The 9,390-nt window shown below is 44.2% G+C and overlaps 1 long non-coding RNA gene across 1 annotated transcript; it reads right to left on the reverse strand.

Moving 5' to 3' along the window:
- Positions 1 to 201: 201 nt before the first annotated feature.
- LOC143285169 (uncharacterized) lies at positions 202 to 5,960 on the reverse strand. The gene is made up of 3 exons (XR_013055670.1): positions 5,620 to 5,960; positions 5,135 to 5,245; positions 202 to 1,754 (listed from the first exon to the last, which is right to left on the reverse strand). It is a non-coding gene; the product is annotated as an uncharacterized LOC143285169 (long non-coding RNA).
- Positions 5,961 to 9,390: the final 3,430 nt, after the last annotated feature.

Below are 9,390 nucleotides of genomic sequence, written 5' to 3' on the forward strand. Positions count from 1 at the left end.
CCACTCTGGGAGGGACGCTCACTCAGTCTGGCTCCGCGACTAAGCCATTATTGTCGTTAGTCGGGGGCTTAGTACGTGGTGTCATAAGTACGTTAAATCAGAACAGGCACCACTGAACACCACCGAAGTGACTCAGCAGCAGTGCAGGGTCTCCTCTGGTGTGTGGCTACAGACTGCCGACGCTGGAACTGTGACGGACGAACCCTGGTGTGGCCGTGCATAGGGGAATCTAAATGAGCGGCGTGGGAGTAATGCCACTGAAACGGTGCAGATGATGGGGCAGCAACAAAAAAGAAAAAAAAGAAGTTCTTTTGTTTAAGACTTAGTTGTGTAGGATGACTTTTGTGAAAAACCCCGCCAAGTAAGAAAACCAATCATAAAAACAATTCTTCACATGTGTTTATAAAGCAAAGGCAATGAAGCATCTTTTGTAACACAAAATTGTATTCACACAATATTGAGGCAATAAGTTATAGGATTTTTTTTTTCAAATTCTTCGAGATCTGGGACTTTGTTTTTAACCGAGGTGATGAACAAGAAAAAGATATTTGACGGTGTTCTGTTCTGCATGACAAAAAGCACAAGGCCCCCGTCTCAAAGGCTGTCAATGCATGGACCCTGAAACGTCATGTGCTTGCCATCACTGTCAATGTATGGATCCTGATACGTCATGTGCCTGTCATCACTGTCACTGTATGGACCCTGAAACGTCATGTGCCTGTCATCGCTGTCAGTACATGGACTCTGAAACGTCATGTGCCTGTCATCACTGTCAGTACATGGACCCTGATACGTCATGTGCTTGTCATCACTGTCAGTGTATGGACCCTGAAACGTCATGTGCCTGTCATCGCTGTCAGTGTCTGTTGTGATAACAGCCCAAAGAGGCCTACAAACACACTTCCTGTCATGTAGCCGCACACTGTAACACTGTAACTGCTGTGGCAGGATATCCCACAGACACAGCCAATTTCCGGCCCTGGATTACTGGACGTGCCACAGATAGTAAAGTGGCCATTAAGAGAGAGAGACAGAGACAGAGACAGACAGAGAGAAACAGAGACACAGATAGAGACCAATGAGTCACATTTAGTAATGGTATATAAAACGACGCACTAGAAGAAAAGGACACACACACACACACACACACATTACGCTGGTAGACAAACAGAATGAATCTCCGGTAATATGCCTATTTGATCATCCATATCCACAACAAAGATGAGATCCAAGACGTCCGTTGACCGACCCAATGGACCAAAGGGATCTGGTTGCCTTCAGGACAACAAGGCCATTGACGGCTGTGTCACCAGCTTGACAAACTGCCCACTGGGAAGGGCCCACACAACCGGACAAAGACAAATCCTCTAACAGCCCTCCTGCAAATAGAAAATTCAAACTGCCGTGGCGGCGTCCAAGCTATCAGCTACAGTGTCCACATATGAAAGCGAGAGAGAGTTAACAGGTCTGGTTAAATAATAGGGTATGATATGTAGATAAGGTGTCTGTTGAATGCTTCCATAGTGATTTCTTCAGATGTTGTCGCTACATGTTGCCACATCCCTATGTGATTGCGGCCAGGCTGACCAGACCCCATCCCATATTCTCCAAGACTGCCCCCTGTATGAGAAGATGCGGCAGCAGTCTTGGCCTGGGGGTGCTGACCTCAACACCAAGCTCTGGGGGACGGCAGCCGATCTTCACCGGACGTCCGAGTTTGTGGCATCCCTCGGACTTCGACCCTGACTGCGTAGCTGTCGAACGCAAAGAAGAAGAAGTCGCTACATGTTGTTCTTCAAGCTTAACGGGAGAATAGCTCAATGCACCATGGACTCAACTAAGACGATTAATAAATAAATGAACGCGAAGTTAAAAGAATTAACAAAATGACGACTTCAAAACTTTAAACAAAGAACCAGTCACAAGGGGAATGTGTCTACTTTTATGCAGTCAACAGTAATTTTAATATGGGCCTTGCGATTCATCATTTAAAAATCATTTATTGCGGAAACAAATTATAATCAACATGATAAGCCCCACGGTAGCTTCTGATGGTCGTGAATATATATATATATATATATATATATATACACACATACAGAGATACATATATGTATATATATATAATTATATATATATATATAGAGAGAGAGAGAGAGAGAGAGAGAGAGAGAGAGAGAGTACCTCATTTAATCCTCAACAATAAATGTAACTAATTATCAAGACATTTCATGCCTGTAAAAAGAACCTTCTGTGTAGATACAGAAGAAAGAATGAGGAAAAGAAGAAGAAGAAGGAGAAGTTAAAGGAGTAGGTAAAGGATTAAGACGAGGAGAAGGAAGAGGCTCCATGGTGCTAAACCATTACGTACATCGATAAAGGATTGGAAAGAACAGTTGTATCATATATAGAACGTCATAAATATTTCGAACATGGCATAAAGAGAAAATAAGAGAAAACTATACAGACAAAATAAACCTTTAAACAACATGATGCAAAGAAGTAGAACAAGCAATGCGCAGTATCAAACCAGACATGTGCCTGAGAGGAGAAATGTATTTTCAAAGCGCGTGAACGATATGACCGAATGAGAAATGGGAGAGGATGGGAAGAAAGAAAAAAAGCAAGTAATCAAGAATGAGTTTCAGTTTCAGTTTCAGTAGCTCAAGGAGGCGTCACTGCGTTCGGACAAATCCATATACGCTACACCACATCTGCCAAGCAGATGCCTGACCAGCAGCGTATCCCAACGCGCTTAGTCATGCCTTGAGAGAAAAAAAAGGGTGAATAAATAATCAAGAATGAAAGACAGAGAAAACAAGGAATCAAGAACGAAGGAGACAGACAGTAATACAGAACTTCCAGAAATAAGGATACCAATGATCCTTTGTGAAGACTGATCATTGTGTTAATTTCCCCACGGATATAAACTGCAAATCCATCTCGCCATTTGTCTTCTCGGTTTCTGCGAGGTAATCAAAGCTTTGGCCACCTTGTGTCTCGTAGAAAACTGCCCGTGCAAGCGCACGCGCGCGCGCGCGTGTGTGTGTATGTGTGTGTATTTGTGCTTGAACCATTTAGTCCGATGCCCTCGAAGCAGTTAACGCTTTGCTTTACCAACAGTGCCTGGAAAACTGGGATTATTTTCACAATACTTCATCACAAAACAGCAAAGAAACAGCAGTCCTTTGTGCTTATCTCTCGGAACACATGAGCTGAGGAAAAACATTTTCGTGGCTTTACCATCCTATCACACACTGCAAAAGCCCTTTAAAGACTGGCTCTTTGCCTACGGCGCAACATCACATATAATTCTTGTTAAAACAAGTGTGCTCGACTATTTACCCTCCACCGTGACACAAACATCGTTTCCAGCTTTCTTTCCCTTCCTCCACCGAGATCAAGATTGCCTCGTTTCCACTCAACACATCAGGAAACACACCTCCTGAGTAAAATAAAATGAGGACCATATGCGGGCTGCAATAACTTCTTTTGACGTAGCGCGAGGAAAAAAAAGCTGAAAAGGATAGCGACACAGTTCTTCTCACACCCACTGATTACACTGCCACAACGCCTTCGGGCATGAGAGAAAACACACACACACACACACACCACACACACACACACACACAGACGACTGCCGTTTCTGAGAGCAGACTTTGTTGCTCCTTTCTTCGTTCACCAATTGTCCAACTTTTGTTTTCACTTTTCTGAAAGACGGCCGTTTGCACTTTCCCGTCGTGCATATCGTGGTGACGTCATTCAGTGGCTCTGTTCTCCCAGGGAGTCATTCACACCGTGTAAAGTGTGAATAGTTCATCCGCAGGTATTTGTTTTCGGGTTTTTGTTGTTGTTGTTGTTTGTTTTTTATGATGCTACACCTATCTGCCCTCGCCTTTCCCTCTTCGCCCATCTGCCGCTCTCCCCCAACACGATACACACACACACACACACACAGTACATATTATTCACCGTTACTCAGATAACAGAAAAGCTGTGAAATGCGAAAAACTGCCAGGACAAACACTCGTGTGTGTGCCGATATCAACCCCCCTGCTGACTTCTTACCCTTTTTCTCCCCAAGCCCCCTCTCTCCTCCACACTGGTTATGAACGTTATAGTAAACAATGCCCTGAGTGGAGAACACACGGTGGCCACAAGTTACAAGGACGTTCTGAGACAGTGCTGCTGTTCACACGAGCGGCAATGGCATGTGGGAACCTGAACTGATAAACATCGAGGTACGGAGGAAATGTCTTGGAGACAGGGTTCAGGCAGGTTTGAAAAGAAGGTGTGTGTGTGTGTGTGTGTGTGTGTGTGTGTGTGTGTGTGTGTGTGTGTCTTTGACCACATGTATGTATGTATGTATATACGTATGAATATGTGTATTCATGTATGTACAATGAACAATGACTACCTTTCTCTTCACACAGGTATGTGACATATTGTACTGAAACCATTTTTCTGCTGTCATTCGTCATATCCATAATGTTAACAGCCTATTCAAAATTTAACTGATGTGATCGAGTAATGATGCGCAAGTTGAATATAGTTTGTACAGACGTTGCGTGGTTCAGTGGGGAAGTTAGATTGAATTATTACTTCATATGCTTATACTATACTTTTTAATTGATCTCTTTTCCGCGAAGTGTCTGTGATGTTTTATCTTACTCGAGTAGATGAATTTGATTTTATGTGTACAATGTGTAGCTCATCTCAATTTTACTTTGTTTACATCTATTGATTCTCTGTGTTGTTTTTGGCTTTTAGGCAGATTTGTTGTTGTTGTTGGTGGTGGTGGTGGTGAGAGAGAGAGAGAGAGAGAGAGAGAGAGAGAGAGAGAGAATGGACATTGAGGGAAGGGGACAGAGAGAGAGAGAGATGCAAGGCGAGAGAATGGCGGAAAAACAGACGGAACGCAAGGAAAAGTCTACTTTCCCAGCCAACGAAAATGCATCTTGAGAAGAAGAGGAAGAAAAGACAAGATGATACGAGAAGAATTCATTTAAATACACACATTCATACACGCAAGCAGTCACTGACTCACAGGGTGCGTGGAAAGAAGGTAAAACAGACACCGGCTTTCAACAACACACAAGAAAATGCAGAAGAAAAAAAAAAACACTTCGTGTACGTTCACGTTAAGTCCCGCCAGTTGATGCCAGCCAGTTGCCGTCAGCCAGTTGCTGTCAGCCAGTGTTTACGTTGGGCCCGGCAAGTTGCTGTCCATCAAACTGCTGCCCCGCTGTCATTCATTGACAAAACACACAAGTGACAAAACGATCAACTATATGATAAATTTGCAGGAATGTAGCCTACAAAGGCAGACGCTTGTACATGTTTTCAGTGGTGCTACAGTGGAGAAAAGAAACTGGCATGTCATTTTGTTCAACACCTGCTGAACATTCTTACTAATTTTGAGAAAGATTGGAAAAATAGTTTAAGCCCCATTCATTGAAACTTATTTGATCACAAAGAGGTGGGGGGGTTCATTGCCTGTTGGAGTTTTTTTTTTTTTTTTTAATCTGGTTTGGTGACAAGTGTGATATTTCTAACATAGATCTAATTCGAAGCTCTAGTTTTACAAGTTGAGAAACAATGAAACAAGATTGTACTTACCATCGGAACCGACTTATCTTGCAATGGCTTCCCATGTGGCATTTATGATGTCCCTGTTGTGGTAATTGCGGTCTTCTTTGTCATAAATCACTGATCTGAGAACCGCCAGCCTTTTCTTTTGTGTGCGCGCGAAAAAGCAAAAAGCTGGCTGGCAGGGGCTGGCAGGCGCTGGCGGCCAGCGTGAACGCCCGTCACCAGCTTACATAGCGGGAAAGTAGACAAGGATGTGCAGCCGGCTGCCGTCAGCAACTGGCTGGACTTAACGTGAACGCACCTTCTCACGGGCAGTATGGCGACGCACTCATTCAAGAAAGAGCAGCCCGAATTCCACATAGACACGTATGCTGTGACAAGAAGGTGCATCCAATCCAATACATACAGACAGAACAACAAGAAGGCGCTGAGAGCGAAGGACAGGCATAATGCAGTCCTGACGTCAGAGTCATGCTGAGGCCGACACCGGAAATATTTTGGTCACGTTACCGTCCAGACACTTGGGACTCTCTACAGCAGGTATCACGGCCTGGTCTACCGTCTTCATCCAGCCAACCGGCACGTAACAGCAGCTGTCTGGTCCATTGTAATCCCACCTCCACACACACACACACACACACACACGATTCGATATTTAATTTCCTTTCACCTCTTTTTGTATGGCAGATTACAAAAATATAAACAGAAGAACACAATAAACATGAACCGTATCAACAGTAGTCATGTATTGTATACATCGTAAAACTTATGCATGTTCTGTGAATAATGTTACCACATAACGCCAGTCATTTTCAAAATGCATACGCACGTTGAAATCATTTCAAAATAATCAATAAAACTGCCGCGTAATCAGTGTTACAAAGAGAGTACCATCGGTATACTCTTCGAATGTATAGTACTCTGAAGGTAGACTGGTTGTTCTTATTTAAAAGTTATCATCTTTTGAGAGACTTTTGCCATCTTTAAAACTTTTGAAAATGAAAGCATACTTTTCCTACCTCCGAAAACGGAGTATGGCTGCATATACGGTGAGGTAAAAACGGTCATGCGCATAAAAACCTACTACACGTGTATGAAGAGTAAACGTGGAACTCGCAGCCCACGAACGAAAAAGAAGAAGAATACTTTTGCCATCTTTGTTTTGTTTGAAATTACAAATTTTCTCTAATTCAAAGACATCAGCATACAAAAAAATATATAACACAACGTATGACGAAGAAAACGTTGGGGAGTCAATTTGTGTCGTAAATTACTATGAAGAATTACAATAATGAAATTAAATTCATCTCCAATCACTGACAAAGTAAATGTAGGGCATAATATTTCATCAAGTGGTATACTATGATAATATTCAATTTCAGTTGATAACTAGTAGTTGCTACAACGAAATCTAATGTGCATGAGCACAAACGCCTGGTAAACAATATATACACTTCCCTGCTGTAAATTCAGTCTTGATCTTTTTAGAAATATAATCTACTGCAGGCATGAGTCCATTGCCCCAGTCAATAACAAAATCATTTAATAAAGAAATACGGTTGCATGCTGTATCAATATTTAAACAAAATTTCCTCTCCAATAATAATAATGGAGTCTCCCGTCGGACCGACGGACGAGTAGGTAGGCAGGCTTATCTGTCGGTGTGTGTCCTCATATGGGAGAAGAGGCAGATTCTGGATGCACAGCACTTCCCACAGGTGTTGCAAGGAAAACGTCTCCAGAAGTTGAGCCCTGATTCATTTGCTCACGCTTCTCCTTAATGGCCAGCGTTCTCTTGTTTTCAAACGTCTTTATGCCAAGCGCTTGCAGGGTCTTCCAAGTTCGCGGTGGCCTTCCTTCAGCTGGCCACACAAGAGCATCTTCGGGATCCTGCTGTCTGTCATGCGGCCAACGTGCCCTGTCCAGCGTAGCTGGCACTGGATCAGCAGGCTTTCGATGCTGGGCAGGCCGCTCCTCTCCCTTACACAGTCAAATTAACATCGTGCAAGAATTTATTGAATCATACCAAACCAGGATCAGACTTTTGTAATGAAATTTCCCAAGGTTTGATAATCTCTAAATGGGAATTATATGATTGCGAAAATGCATAGGTTTCATAAAAAAACGAACTATTGAAAGAAAAACTAAAACATCTAGTGGATATATATTACTGCTTTGCCATAAACTAACCAATTCAAAGTATGACACTTTAAACGAATATCATACTTCACTTTTTTGTCAGTTGAAATGTATCAGCCACATTATGTTTTCGTATCCCTCAATTTCACACCCATCATAGTAAAACTGGTAGAATTATTTTATCAAATAAATATATTGTTATAGTAGTAGGCCTCCTTCGGTCATGGCTGACCATGGGTAGTGTATATCCGACCTAATGTCTAATTGGGCTGTCTGCTTAGACCAAGCAGCGTCTCCTGTGACTGTAGAGACCGATGCGAAAGAGACAGTCTCTGTCGCAGCGGTCACATGTGTAAGCTGATGGTCTGTTGGCTGCCGTCCCTTTTCTGCGAGCTCGCTTTTCTGCTGCAGCTGCTGACAGTTTGTCCTCACCAATCCGTAGCTGATTTTTGAGAGTGCTTCTCCAGCTGTTGCGGTCATCTGCAAGGTCCTCTCAGGACTCAGTGTTGATCTCAAGCGCCTTCCTGTCACGTTTGCAAACGTCTTTGTATCTCAGCTGTGGGCGGCCGATGCTTCTCTGCCCCGTGGCGAGCTCTCCATAAAGGATGTCTTATAGGATGCGACCATCTTCCATGCGGCGAACGTGGCCCAGCCAGCGCAGCCGACGCTGTCTCAGCATGGTGTACATGGTCGGGAGACCAGCGTGAGTCAGGACTTCGGTGTTTGTCACCTTGTCTTGAGAGGAGATGACGAGTATGCGCCGTAGGCTTCTCAGGTGGAAGTATTGAGCCTTTTCTCCTGACGAGCATGTGTGGTCCACGCCTCATTGCCATACAGCAAGGTGCTGAGGACGCAGGCGTTGTATACAGCCATCCTTGTCTTTGTGGTCAGCTTGGGATTTGTCCACACTCTTTGTGTGAGGCGGGCTAGTGTTGTGGCTGCCTTCCCGATCCTTTTGTCGATCTCGGTGTCAAGGGAGAGGCTGTCGGTGATGGTGGACCCAAGGTAAGTGAATTGATGGATGGCTTCAAGCTCGTAGTCATCAATGGTGATGGCTGGTGGAGATGGCGTGTCTTGGCCTTGGACGTTTGTCTTCTTGAGACTGATGGTCAAACCGAAATCTTTGCAGGCCTGGGAGAAGCGGTCCATTAGTGACTGCAAGTCCCGCTGGATGTGGGTCACAACTGCGGCATCGTCGGCAAAGAGCATGTCTCTGATGAGGGCTTCGCGGACTTTTGTCCTTGCTCTGAAGAAACAAGGGAACTCTCGCATTGACGTCAGCAAGATGTCTCAGCCAGACCTTGTAGAACAGTTCGCAGAGGCCTTTGAGAGAGAATTCGATGCATTGCAGCCCAGAGACTCTTCCACAGAAAGATGGGAAACGCTACGAGACACCATGCACCGCATTGCTATGGACACCTTTGGAAAGAAAACCGCGAAATCCCACGACTGGTTTGAGGCCAAATCATCAGAGATGACTCCCACTATTGAGGCCAAGCACGCTGCACTCATCGAGTACAAACGGTCACCCAGTGAGAAGAACCAGCAAATCCTCAGGGCCGCCAGGAGTAAGGTTCAGCTTAACGCCAGGCGATGTGCAAATGAGTACTGGACAGAGCTCAGCGAAGAGATACAGAATGCTGCTGTAAGAGGCAACAT

The sequence above is a fragment of the Babylonia areolata genome, chromosome 8, assembly GCF_041734735.1.
Source record: "Babylonia areolata isolate BAREFJ2019XMU chromosome 8, ASM4173473v1, whole genome shotgun sequence".
Classification (NCBI taxonomy): domain Eukaryota; kingdom Metazoa; phylum Mollusca; class Gastropoda; order Neogastropoda; family Buccinidae; genus Babylonia; species Babylonia areolata.